Here is a 14,206-nt window from a genome sequence, read left to right on the forward strand (position 1 = left end):
CCAGATTACACCCCTCATCCTCCCCTCCCCACAGCGAGCTGGGTACTGGTGATTCATGCCTGTAATACTAGCTATTCAGGAGGCTAAGATCTGAGGATTGCAGTTTAAAGCCAGACCAGGCAGGAAAATCTGTGAGACTCTTATATCCAATTAACCACCAGAAAACCAGAAGTGGCTCTGTAGCTCAAAGTGGTAGAGTGCTAGCCCTGAGCAAAAAGAGCTCAGGGACAGCACCCTAGGCCCCAAGTTCTATCTATCTATCTATCTATCTATCTATCTATCTATCTATCTATCTATCTATCTATGTATATCAGGTGTACTTTCCTGTCATGCATGAGGCCCTAGGTTCAATACCTAGTATCACCACTTCCACTACCAGCAACAACAAAAAGAAAGAAAGGAAGGAAAAAAGAAAGGAAGGGAAGGAGGGAGGGAGGGGGGAAGGAGAGAGGGAGGGAGAGAGAGAGAGAAGGAAAGAAGGAAGGGAGAAAGGAAGAGAGGAAGAGAGGGAGGGAAGGAAGGACAGACAGAAGGAAGGAGAATAACTGTATGAAGTTTTTGAGCTATCTTCACCATAAATTTACAACAAAGTAACATAGATTGAATTGTTCTTTTGGTTACTTGTGACAAAATACCTAAGATAATCAACTTACACAGAAGGAAGGTCTACTTTTGGCTCACAGTTTTGGATGTTCCTGTGCATGATCAGTTGGCCCCACTGCTTATAACATAGTAAAGATAGCATTGTAGAGGCAGTCTATTCACTTCATGTCTGAGAAGGAAAAAAAAGGGATTAAGGTTTATGATTCACATAAACTCACGATTTATTCTGATACAAAATGATTAGAAGCCATGTCCAATGCTCAGTGAACAATGAGATATCAGCCAGTCCAAAGGGGAAGAACAAGCAGAACAACTGAAAGGTAGCCAGTCACATTTTGTAATTCCAGCATTTGGGAGGCAGAGGCAGGAAGATGTCCCTTGATCAGAAGAGCTTCCAGTAGACCCTCTTAAATTTTCAGCTACTGTCCATAAGCACCAACCTGCAGACCAAGCCCATGGAGGGGGCATTTCAGATCCAACAATTAGCACCCCCATAACTCATGTACTGAACTAGCTCTCAACATCATTCTTTGTTGTTGTTGGCCAGTCTTGGGGTGTGAACTCAAGAGGCTGGGCATTGTCCTCGAGCTTCTTTTGCTAGCCCTCTATCACTTGAGCCACAGCACCACTTCCGGCTTTTTTCTATATATGTGGTGCTGAGGAATCGAATCCAGGGCTTCACATATACGAGACAAGCACTCTTGCCACTAGGTCATATTCCCAGCCCTGTCTTTATTTTTTGTGCTGGTTCTGGGGTTTGAACTCAGGGTCTAGGCACTGTCCCTGAACTTTCTGTTGTTGAAATAGTACTCTTGTACAGTATTTTTATTCCTTATGTGTTAAATGCCTTCTGAAAGTTGTTACAAAATTAACCATTGCTTCTTATTTCTAATACAATAAGTTTAGTCTGGGTCAGGTACACTGAGGCTGCACCAGAGTTCACACATGGGACACCCGTCACCCCTGTTATCATATCAGCTTACTCCCATAGTCCTTAACCACCCTGCTCAGCACACAGCCCCTCCCTATGTCTCTAAGCTTTTCCTTTTTCTTTTTTTTAGTAGTGAGGTCACAAGTCCTGACCATGTTATTTTGGGGGGGGCCTTCTCAAATCTGTCTCCATAAGGAGAAGAATAAGGTCAACCAAAACCAAGAGTGGGGGCAGAGAGTGAAGTGTGGTCAGGACTGTGGCCTTCACTTCCCCTAGGCAAAGAAACCTCAGGAGGCTGAGGTTAAGATTTCCCAGCATTTTCACACTGAGGCTATTGAGCAATGTCAAAAGTTGCCACCCACACCTTGGGCACAGAGGAAGAGGACTTCTTCCTTGCGGATGGCCTTGAGAACTTCCTGTTTGTGGAAGACTTTTGCCTGAGACCCGGTGCCTGGCAACATCAGCAAAGAGAGCCCAAAAGCAGGTTCTATTCCTTGGTCATGGGGCTTGAACTCTGGGCCTGGGCGCTGTCTCTGGCTTCTTTTTGCTCAAGGCTAGCACTCTATCACTTGAGCCACAGCGCCACTTCTGGCTGTGTGTGTGTGTGTGTGTGTGTTATATGGTGTGTATATATGGTATATATGTGTGTATATATGGTATATATGGTATGTATATATGGTGTATATATATGGTGTGTATATATGGCATAATATGTGTATATATATATATATATATATATATATATATGGTGCTGAGGAATCAAACCCAGGGCTTCAGGTATATGAGGCAAGCACTGTACCACTAGACCACATTCCCAGCCCAGCTTTTTATCAATTTAGATGGCACATTTTTCTTTAGTCTTCACCCTTCTCCTAGTTCCTGGGGGGTAAGGATGGATGATGACCCATCATATCTAGGAGCTGCAACCCAGGAAAGGTAACTATGTACCTCTAAATGGAATTCATCTTTCTCACTATGGAGAAAATACAGATCTCCATCTTTCTTCCTTATCAACTGTTCCCCTGTCCTTTGGAGGATAAATATAACTCTCTCAGGGCCTCTCTGAGGGTGGAGCAACTTCAGCTGGGCTGGAAAGCATCTGCTTTCCTGAGGTGAGATGGGGGTATGTGTCTTAGGATCAGGGCCCCGGGGGGAATGAGGTGACAAGCTGAGCTGAGAAAGAGCACTTAGGAGCCTCTCTAGTGAAGGGGGTGATTAGAGGAAGTTTGACTGACATGGTAGGCGGCTCACAGAAATAATTCACTGGCAGCATGGGTGCCTATAGGGGATAATTTTAACTTCTGGGGAGACTCAGGAGAACAAATGATGAGCTGCATAAACCCATTCTGTGTGTATGCAAGATAGACACATAGATGTAGACAATCCCAAGTACACATGACACACAAACACACTTTTGAACACTATTTCATATTATTGGGGGCCTGCTGACTCTTGGTATGGACCCTAGGCTAAAAAAACAGATGCAGGAGGAGTACTGTGATTCAGAAAGAAAACCTGTTTGGAGACTGGGTAGGTAAAGAAAACCAGAGGGTAACGGGAAGGGTGGTACCGGTACTGGAGGCTGAACTCAGGGCCTTAGTACTACCCCTTAGCTTTCTTCACTCATGGCTGGTGTTCTACCACTTGAGCTATACCTTCACTTCTGTTTGCTCTTTATTTTATTTTATTTTTGGCCAGTCCTGGGCCTTGGACTCAGGGCCTGAGCACTGTCCCTGGCTTCTTTTTGCTCAAGGCTAGCACTCTGCCACTTGAGCCACAGCGCCACTTCTGGCCATTTTCTGTATATGTGGTGCTGGGGAATTGAAGCCAGGGCCTCATGTATAGGAGGCAAGCACTCTTGCCACTAGGCCATATCCCCAGCCCTTCTGTTTGCTCTTTTCTCCTGGTTAACTGAAGAGTCTCACAAGTTTTCTTGCCCAGGCTGGCTTCAAATAGTCATACTCAGATCTCAGCCTCTTGAGTAGCTAGGATTACAGGCATGAATCACTGGTGCCTGACATATATTAAATACTTGTATGAAAAGAGAAGAGTGAAATCCATTAAAAGTTTGTTAAAAGGTGGAAGGGGTAGAAAGGGGACAAGAAAGAGCAGCAGAGGGGTTGAAATTCAACAAAATGTACAATAAAAACCCCTTTGGACATTAACATACTCTAACAAAAAAAGTTTCTAATAAATATAGTACTGACAAATGGGGGGGGATAAGTCTGTAAGGTAGAAGGGGGCAATGACTCATGCCTACAATTCTAACTACTCAGGGGGCTGAGATGTGAAGGATTATGGTTTGAAGATAGCCCAGGAAGGAAAGTCTGTGAGACCCCTATCTCCAATTAACAAACAAAAAGCCTGAAGTAGGAGCTGTAGCTCAAGCAGTGAGGTGCCAGCCTTGAGGGGGGGGTGGAGGGGAGGGGGAAGCTCAGGGACAGCAACCAGGCTGCAGGACCAGTACACACACACACACACATACACAAAATTGGTGCTGGGCACAAGTGGCTGCTACACAAGAGGCAGAGATCTGAGGGTTGTGGTTCAAAGCCAGCAAGAAAGCCATGAGACCCATCTCCAATTAACCACGAAGAGAAGAAGAAGAAGAAGAAGAAGAAGATGATGATGATGATGATGATGATGATGATGATGATGATGATGATGCAGGGAGGTTGAGACTGTGGCTTGGTGGTAGAGTGCTTGCCTAGCATGCACGAAACCCTGGGTTCGATTCCTCAGCACCACATATACAGAAAACGCCAGAAGTGGCGCTATGGGCTCAAGTGGCAGAGTGCCAGCCTTGAGCGAAAAAAGAAGCCAGGGACGGTGCTCAGGCGCTGAGTTCTAGCTCCAGGACTGGCAAAAAACAAATAAACAAAAGCTCAAGAACAACACCCAGGCCCCGAGTTCAAGCCCGAGGGTTGAGGTGCGACCAAGCGCAATTATTTTGTGTGTGTGTGTGTGTGTGTGACTTATAAAATAAGTCTAGGAAAGCTCGCTAAGGTCTTTTTCTGGAAAGTACATGCGTGTGTCCATGGGATTAAACCCGTGCGGGCATAGGCATGTGGGCCACGAACTCCCCAAACACGGTGAAATAAGGAAGGTGATTCCCCCTGGTCTGTATACGTCCTCACTACACAAATAGCAAATAAATAAAATAAAATAAAATAAGAACCTTAAGAAAAGCATTCTTTCCGCATTCAGGGCCCTGAAGCTGGTCACCTCAGCGGCCCGGCCCGGCCCCGGCCCCGGCCCCGGCCCAGCCCGGCCCAGCCCCGGCCCAGCCCCGGCCCCGGCCCCCGGCCGCCGTCCACCCCTCGCTGACGAGGACTTTCTGACAGGAAAAGTTCCGCTTACAGATAAACCGGGGCCCGGCAAGTTCGAGACCCGCGCGCTTTCCTTTTTACATAGACACATAACACGGAGCTGCCACGACGGCGTGTCACCGGGGCGGCGTCCCTTTCAAACCTGCAGCGCTCCGGCGCCGCCCCAGAACCCCGGCCTCGTCCAGGAGGGCGGCGTGTGTGTGTGCGCGCGTGCGCGAAGGGGCGGGGCGTAGGCGTGCGCGTCCCCGCGCGTCGAAGGCCGCACGCACGTGCGTGCGTTTCCTCCTCCCCCCCCCCCCATCCCCTCCGGAGCGGGGAGGGATATCGGACACGCGCACGTGCGCGCGCCCCCCAGTGGACGATGCCGCCGCCGCCGCCGCCGCCGCCGAGGCGGTGGAGGAGGAGGAGGAGGGGGAGGAGACGGCGGCGGCGGCGGCGGCGGCGCGCTCTGACGGCCTGAAGCGGGAGGTGGCTGGCTGCCACGGGCCGGCGGCGCGATGAGTCGGGTGGCCGCCCCCGGCTCGGGGCTGTGAGAGTCTCGGAGCCGGGGGTGGGTAACGGCCAGGCAACCGGTCGTCACCGGCTTTCCGTCAGGGCCGCGGCCGCCGCCGCCGCCGCCGCCATGCGCGTGGAGGAGGAGGAGGAGGAGTCCGAGTGGCGGCGGCCGGGTCGGGCTCGCGGCGGCCTGAGCGCCCCGCGGCCCCCGCCGCCGCCCCCGCCGCTGCCCCCGCCGCCGCCGCCGCCGCTCCTGCTGCTGCTGCTGCTCCTCGCGCTGCTGCCCGCGCCCGCCGCCGTCGTCGCCGCCGCCGCCGCCGCCGCCCAGGCTCTGCGGCCTCCGGGGCTGCCTCCCGGCTCCGCGGGGCCCAGCGTGAGCCTCTACCTGAGCGAGGACGAGGTGCGCCGCCTCATCGGTGAGTTTGCCGGGGGGGGGGGGGGCCGGGGCACCTTGGACCGGGCCGGGTCGGGTCGGGCCGCGCGCTACTTCCGCCCGCCCCCACCGCCCCCCCCCACCCCACCAATCCCGCACACCTCCTTCCAGAGTTCGGGGCTCGCCTCGGGCCCCGACCCTCCGCTCAGCGTGCTGGGGACGGGATGCCCCCCCCCTCCCCCGGCCACACCACACCACACACATCCCTTTTCGCCCTCAGTCCCCCCCCCCCCCACCCAGCTCCATCCAGATCCACCTCCCTCCCTCCTCCGTCCTGGCGACCCTGCCGCCCCCCCCCCCCCCACCCCCGAGCCACCGCCGGGGACCCGGATCTCAGCCCCAACCCTCCTCCTCCTCCTCCTCCTCCTCCTCCTCCTCCTCCAAACTCGCAGTCCCAACTCGCACGCAAACTTTGCCTTCCTGAAGTTTCTCCCATCCATCCTCCCCGCCCCCCCATGGCGTGTCACTCCGGGTCCTCGGGGAGGGGGGTGGGTGTGGGGGGGTGTTGGACAAACTTTTTAAAGAAGTTTTGTGTCCTAGATTCGTTTTGGCCAAACCCCTAACTCGGTTGGGGTTTTTATGTTGTTGTTTTGTTTTTTTGTTGTTGTTTTTTTGGATAACCCTAGGAAGCCACACTTGAAGTGCTCATTCATAAGATGATTCCGGTTGCGTGCTTTTTAAAAAGTTTATTTTGCTAGAGAGGTATCATCTTTCAAGTACTTTGACAGCCTCTGTACGTTAGTTTTGCGTGCTTTTATTGTTCTTTCAGTAGTTGGGCAGAAAGGTTGCATGCAGTTCAACAGGTCGGTTTTATGTGGACGTCGCTTCTCGTGGATGGGTCTGGTTGCAAACTTGCACAAACAAAAACAAAGGGGGAAGGTTGGAAGGGCATTAAATGTTAGCGCAACCTCCTTATCGTGGGACTGATATGCCTATTTATTTGTTTTATTTATCTTGCTGGCCTGGGCCTTGAACTCAGGGCCTAGGCACTGACTGTCCTTTAGCTTTTTTGTTTTTGCTCAAGGCTAATGTTAGCTCTATCACTTAAGCCACAACTCCACTTCTCGCATTTTGGTGGTTAACTGGAGGGACAATCTTGCCTAGGCTGGCTTTGAACCTCTACTCTCATGTTTCAGCCTCCTTGGTAGCTAGAATTACAAGTATGAGTTACCATTGCCCAGCTTTTGTTTTTTTTTTTTGCCCAGCTTATTTTTTAATATATATTTTTATTTTCATTGAGTAGTTGTACAAAGGAATTGACATTCAACCAAGTTTATGAATACACCTTGATTAGTGTCACCCCTTTTGTAATTCTCCCCCATCCCTCCCAACCCCACCTCTTCCCTGAATTTTCTTAATTTTGTAGGATATGCATTGAATTTTAAAGCATATTTTTAAATAGCAAACAAATCTGAAGGTAGCAGGTCTCTCAGCTTCTACAGTACCTTTTTTGTCATTTGTCAGGGGTTCTTTGGAGTTTGAAGTAATTCTGCTTTTGTAGGCCTTGAGAAAGGAGAACTTGGCTTTGTGTCAGTTGTTGGTTCTCTTTACCTTTGTTGTTTGGGGAAATAATTTGAGAAATGATAGACTAGGGGAAAGACCTGGCATGCCCCTCACCCCAGGTGATAGTCATACTTAAACATTTGCTTTCTTTTGTGTACTGTGGCAATTCTTCCATTTCATCTCATCTCAGGGTGTAATACTTCTTGAGTATTTGAGGGGAAAAGTTATTCTCTTAAGCATTCCATTACCTGTGGGTTTTGCTTTATAGTTTTTTTTTTTAATGTCTGAGATCATGATACTCAGTGTTGAAGTGAAATTGCTTTTAGACATTGATGTGTGTGTGTGTGTATGAGTTTGTAGTCTTTAACCAAAGAATTCAATGTTTTTGTAATATGCTCTTCTTAATCCTCTTTCTGGTGTAGCTAAATAAGCTGAATTTAGTCTAGCTGAATTGAAACTGCAAATTGGATTAGTCAGTCCTGGAACATAAGACTAAAACTAAAACCTAAGAAAAATAATGTCTGTGTAAATCATATATTAATTAAAGTATCAATGTATTACGCATGCTTCTATCAAGATTTTTTTTGGTGAAAAGAACTTATATAATTTGTGATGTTTATGTAGGTTTCTTCTCTCCTCTCAGCCAAGGGGGCAGAACAGAAGACATCTAGAAGCTGCCATTGATTGACTGACTTCTCGTAAATATTTGTTCCTGTGTATTTTACTTGTCATTTTAGAGATGAGAAAAGTGATGCTTTAAAAACTTGTTCAAGGTCACCTAGTTCATTATATCTATCTGTCTATCTCTATGACACACACACATATACCTATGTATATGTGAAACTGTTGGCAAAGGCTTCTGACCCAACTCTATTGAGTGTAATAAAAATTTGTGCATAGAAAAGTTTGATTATGGCATGGTGGGGAAGACATCATTGCTAATCCGGACTTAAAATGATGTTCTGATAAACTAGAAACTAATTTCCCTAGCAATGTTTATAGCAGAGGAAGCTCCTGATTGATGAAAATCCAGCATTTGCCCAGAAATAAAGAGAATGGAGGTGGGACAATTGCCTTCCTGAACTCCTGCATCCACCACTGGAATAAGGGATCCTAGAAGTATTTTCTGTAATGCACAATTGAGGCCATCTGTTGCCATGAACATCTAGTGTCTCCTTACAGCCAGATCAGGTCCTCTCTTTCAGACCTTCTCCACCTCCCTCTTTCAGTCTACCTTTAAAGGGCTCCCAGGGGCCCTGGGTTGGGAAGAGCAAGTGGTGCTTCTTGAGTATTTGAGAGTCTCCCTCAGTCCTTAGAATGTGCTTTTCCATGGGAGCTATTATGGTGTTTGAGACTGCTTGAAATAGCACTCTTGTACAGTATTTTTATTCCTTATGTGTTAAATGCCTTCTAGAAGTTGTTACAAAAATTAACTTTATATTTCTAAGACAATAAGTTTGGGATTCCAAGTAAGAAACTTGTAAGTTGATAGTGACAGCTTTATGTAGTGAAAGAATTGTGCTTGATACAAGAATAAATTGTTTAAATCTAATAATGCATGATACACACACATAAATAATACTAGAGTCTTAAAACAACAACAGAAACTAGTATCCTGCCTTTGGCCTCTTCATCCTCTAAGCTCTGCTTTCCAGAGGTTGCTGCTATCTCAACTATTTCTTGTGTTTATATTTTTCTCCTCTATTTTTATTCTCATATTTCTAAGCCAATGAAGGATAAGCATTTGGCTTCCTAATGTCAAATGGAGCTCTTATCCCATTCCTTCTCTCCTTCTTTCCTTTTCTTTCCTCTTCTCTCTCTCCTTCCTTTCTTTCTTCTTGTGCTAGTCCTGGGGCTTGAACTTAGGGCCTGGGGTCTGTCCCTGAGCTACTTTTGCTCAAGGTCAGTCCTGTACCACTTGAGCCACAGTGCCACTTCTTTTTTTTTTTCTGAGTAGTTTCTTAGACATAAGAGACTTTCCTGCCCTGGCTGTCTTCAACCCTCAACCCTCAGATCCCAGCCTCCTGAGTAGCTAGGATTATAGACATAAGCCACCAGTGCCTGTCTTTTATCCTCTTTTTAAGACCTAGCTCATTTATCTTTTTTTTTTTTTTTTAATCTCTATTTTTTTGCTGGTCCTGGGGCTTGAACTCAGCCCCTGGGTGCTGTCCCTGAGCTTCTTTTGCTCAAAGCTGGCGCTCTTGAGCCACAGCACCACTTCCAGCTTTTTCTGAGTAGTTTATTGGAAGGACTTTCCTTTCCTGGGCTGGCTTCAACCTGTGATCCTCACATCTCAAGGCCTTCTGAGTAGCTAGGATTACGGGTGGGAGCCATGTGCCTGGCTAAAAATGATCTTTTAAGTAATTGTACAAATGGTTTTCAATTCAACATGTCAGTTTATGAGTACAATGCATCTTGATCAGTGTCATACATTGTTTTCCCTCATCTTTTTTCTAACCTCTTTTTATCCCTTCCCCCCACCCCCACTACAGTTTGTTCCTACCATTTCACTAATTGATTGGAAGGCTTTCGGGAAAAGACAAAGAAAGGGGGTCATTTTTCCAGTTTTCCCACTCTGTCAAAATCAGAAAAAGTCTACTTGACATCAAATTGTACTAGTATAGTATGGGTCAGAGTCAGGTAAGGAAAGTGATGTGAACTTAAATTTCTGAGTTTAAGAGCAGCTAGAATAGGTGGAAGTCCTGGGCTCAGAGATCATGACTGTATGACAAGAAGTAGAGTTCTTAGGTTGGAAGGTTATGTGCATTGTGTTGGAGGAGGACCTGGGTTGTTGGTTTCCTTGCTTGCCAACTGAGGATTGGCCTACACCTTACCACTTGAAAGTTGGAAGCTATTCATTCCCTGTGACTTTGGAAAACGAGAGAGGAAATAAGTATAACAGTGGCTGTGGTTACTTCAAGGCAGGTGGGCATGCAGGGGTGAGCTGGCCAGCCTTTAGAGACCCCTGGTCTTGGCAAGTTTGGAAACTGTCCCACTGGCCAGACATCTCTCCAGTAGCAGAGCCAGCATGGAGTTTGCATGTTGATCTGAGCAAGGGTGTAGTGTGTGTGAGAGCCTTTTCCTTACTGTGACTTGTGACTGACTGCATGTTTACACCAGCACTTTTTCTGTACATGTATCTTATGTCCAGTAAGAATTTTTTTTTTTGTCATTCCTGGGGCTTGAACTCTGGGCCTGGGCGCTGTCCCTGAGCTCTCCGGCTCAAGGCTAGCGCACTCTACCTCAGCGCCACTTCTGGTTTTCTCGTGGTTCATTGGAGATAAGAGTCTCACGGACTTTCCTGCTTGGGCTGACTTTGAACTCCGATCCTCAGATCTCAGTTTCCTGAGCAGCTAGGATTACAAGCATGAGTCCCTGGTGCCCCTCAAGGCTGTTTTTTTATACGGAATAAAAGAAACCCTCAGGGGTTGCTGGTTATGTTCTCTTAGCAGCTGGCTGTAATTTCTTCTGCACCATTTAAAAAAAATCTCAAACCTCTTTTGGCAGTTCAGGGAATTCTACCCCTACACAATGACATTCCAGTCCACCAGCCAGAAGTTATACCCAACCTTGCTGATTGTCACAAGCAGGATTTTTGGTCCATTGGCACTACCAGATTTTTGGTCCATTGGCACAGATCTGTTTGAGCCTGTGCAAGGGGCATTTCAGAGGAGTCCCATACACATGGACTCCCTCAGCCTGTAGGGTATGCAAAGATGCCTTAATGTTACAGGGCTGGTTTCTCTGTTCATATCCAATTCTGGTACTTAGAAGCAGGGACCCATGCTGAGGCCCAAGGGCAAAAGGCCCCACTTCCTTTAATGGGGCAGGTCTGACCCTGATGCTCCTAAGGACAATTCTAGGCATTGTTTTTCTCCCCTTTTTTTCTGTTGGCCTTGTGCTGGGTTTGTTTATAGAAGATGTATTTTGTTTAACTAAGTATTAAAAATGGGGGGCTGGGGATATGGCCTAGTGGCAAGAGTGCTTGCCTCATATACATGAGTCCCTGGGTTCAATTCCCCAGCACCACATGTACAGAAAATGGCCAGAAGTGGCGCTGTGGCTCAAGTGGCAGAGTACTAGCCTTGAGCAAAAAGAGGCCAGGGACAGTGCTCAGGCCCCGAGTCCAAGCCCCAGGACAGGCCAAAAAAAAAAAAAGGAAAACTGTTAAAAATCACTTTGGATGATTGGTACTTTCTTTCAATACAAATACCTTCTAAAAGAGTTAGGCTTATTCACATCTTCTTTAAAATAACATACTAGTTTACATTGTTGCTCTCCAAAGCAGTCAAGAAAATAGTTTGCAGCTAAACTAAGTAACACATATTATAATAGAAAATGGTGATTAAAAATGATTAGATTCCAGCTGGGTGCCAGTGACTCCTGGCTATAATCCTAGCTATTTAGAAGACTGAGATCTGGAGGATCAGAGTTCAATGCTATCCCAGGCCAAAAAGGCAAGAGGTACTCATCTCCAAAATGATCAACAAAAAGCTGGACTGAGGGTGTGGCTTAAGTGCTAGAGTGTAGCCAAAGAAGCAAAGAGAACCTGAGTTCAAACTCTGGTACCACCAACACCACCCCAACCCCCAAAGATGTGATAGAGCCAAAAAAATGTGATAGAGCCCCAGCTGAGGCTGAGGGGAGATCATGAGTTCAAACTCTGGTACCAGGAAAAATAAAAAAAGACTCCTTTCCTTGAAGGGATGAGAATTTCAAAGGGGGCCTGTTTTACTTACAGTAGTAACATTGAAATAAGATATTGCTGGTGAAAGACACTGTAGGAGTGATTACTTCTGACTATAATTGATAGAAGTAAGCTTTTGTAGGAATGACTATTCTTTGCTGTGAAGCATTTTTGTAGGAGTGATTACTTTTGAAGGAGTGATTACTTTTTTTTTTTTTTTTTCCAGTCCTGGGCCTTGGACTCAGGGCCTGAGCACTGTCCCTGGCTTCTTTTTGCTCAAGGCTAGCACTCTGCCACTTGAGCCACAGTACCACTTCTGGCTGTTTTCTATATATGTGGTGCTGGGGAATCGAACCCAGGGCTTCATGTATACTAGGCAAGCACTCTTGCCACTAGGCCATATCCCCAGCCCTGAGTGATTACTTTTGAAGGAGTGATTTTGGCTTTTTTTTTTTTCTTTGAAAGAAGCTTAGTGAGTTTAGGAAAGGTATGTGTTCTAGGAAAGAAAATATTTGCATCCTATCTTGAAGGATGAGCTGGATAGGCAAAAGAGCACTTTACGGAAACTGGCACGAACAAAGGCATAGAAGTGAAGCAGGTGTGTATAAAGTCGAGTAAGAAAATTAATGTGGTCAAGTTGGGAAAAAATTAGTAAAGGTAGGTAGTGCTAAAATAGAAAGCTGGGAAGTAAGTTGAGATTGGGTAAGGAATTTGGACCTTATCTCTCCGGGCATGAAAGGCTGCTGAAGAATTTAGAACAAGAGCATACACGGTCAGGACTGGGTATAGAAAAGATAACTCTGGACCCATTGAAAAGGTATCTTGGAGACAGAACAGCTGCGTCTGGGAAATGGGGTAATAAGCCTTGAGGTGATAGATAAGTGTGGTCATTTGGGGCAGTCCAAGGGGTGGGATGGATTTGTGAGGAATTTGCAGAGTTTGGAGAAGACTTAGTAGGGAGAACTGAGAGCAGGAGTCCCAAGAACTCAGGTTTCAGATTGGGGCTTCTGTGTCCAGAGGACCCTTTTCTTTCAGGAGAAGTGCTTGAGTGAAAGGAAAAGGAGATGAGCCATGTGTTCCTCCCCTTCCAGCCCCTCTTGTTTCCTCTTAAATCGCAGGCCAAATGCTGGGTGAGGAGGATGGGGGCTGGGGGGGGGGGGCGGGGGAAGGTGTTCCCTTTGTTGACAAGACTAGCATAACATGCCATGGCCCAGATCCTGGGCTCCAGGGGTGGAGAGTGGGGGAAGGTGTTGGTGGAAGTGGGCTAGCCCTGCAGCCAGTCCTTAACTTAGGCATCTTGAGTAGGATTGGTGGCATCCACACAGCATTAATTTGAGTCCCATGTGTTCTTCATTGGGAGAGCAGAGCTGAGACATTGTGCAATTGTGGGTTTGAGGCTTGCTTTCTTTTTTTCCCCCCCTACACATATGGGAGAAAGTTCTATCCAATTATGGCTAAACCTGTCCCCTGTGAGTCATATCCTGAGTTAATGGGTTAGTTCTGAAGGTGCTGCTTGGGTTTACAAATCACTTTAAGAGCAAACGAAATGTGTATATTCAAGCACTCTTAAGTTTCACAACATTACTTTTGGGGTTTTGGTGAAGTTATGCCAGTGTTCTGAAAAACCTTACCAGCTGTGCACCCGAAAATGTAACAAAAACTCGTACATGAAACAGAACCACTAGCCATTCTGAAATTATATTAATCCTTGCTGTATGTATCTTTTTTTTTTTTGGGGGGGGGGTCAGTAATGGGGCTTGTACTCAGGGTCTGGGCACTGTCCCTGAGCTTTTCTGCTCAGGGCTACCTCTCCACCACTCCACTTCCAGTTTTCTGATGGTTAGTTGGAGATAAGTCTCACCCATTTTCCTGCCCAGACTGGCTTTGAACCTCAATCCTTAACTCTCACCCTCCTGAAAAAGCTCAGGGACAGCACCCAGGCCCAGTGTTCAAGCCCCATGACTGACAAAAGAAAAAAAAGGAAGACAATTTGATGGGGTCTTAGATTCTATAGGTCTCTTGGGCTCTGTGATTCCGCAGTGCTTGCTCTCTCTATTGTGTGGCCTCTTTAAATTAGTGCAGTATTTAGTCTTTAACCAAAATTATGAGGAGCTTAAATGAAACACAGGTTTCTAGATGTACCTGCGAAATTACTTCCACTGATCTGAAATGATGCTCAGTGAATGTCATGTGTAATTGATTATAAGATGTACAGTTTTTCCACT

General features: G+C 46.8%; 1 protein-coding gene across 2 annotated transcripts in view; it reads left to right on the forward strand.

Moving 5' to 3' along the window:
* The first annotated feature begins 5,591 nt into the window (after positions 1–5,591).
* The window catches only part of Ryk (receptor like tyrosine kinase), a 52,621-nt gene continuing 44,006 nt past the window's right edge, over positions 5,592–14,206 (forward strand). For both annotated transcript variants that reach the window (XM_048334558.1, XM_048334559.1), the window contains exon 1: positions 5,592–5,774. The gene's annotated coding sequence lies outside the window, so the exon portion shown is untranslated. The remainder of the gene's footprint in view (positions 5,775–14,206) is intronic.

The sequence above is a fragment of the Perognathus longimembris genome, chromosome 26 (assembly GCF_023159225.1).
Source record: "Perognathus longimembris pacificus isolate PPM17 chromosome 26, ASM2315922v1, whole genome shotgun sequence".
In the NCBI taxonomy this organism is placed as follows: Eukaryota; Metazoa; Chordata; class Mammalia; order Rodentia; family Heteromyidae; genus Perognathus; species Perognathus longimembris.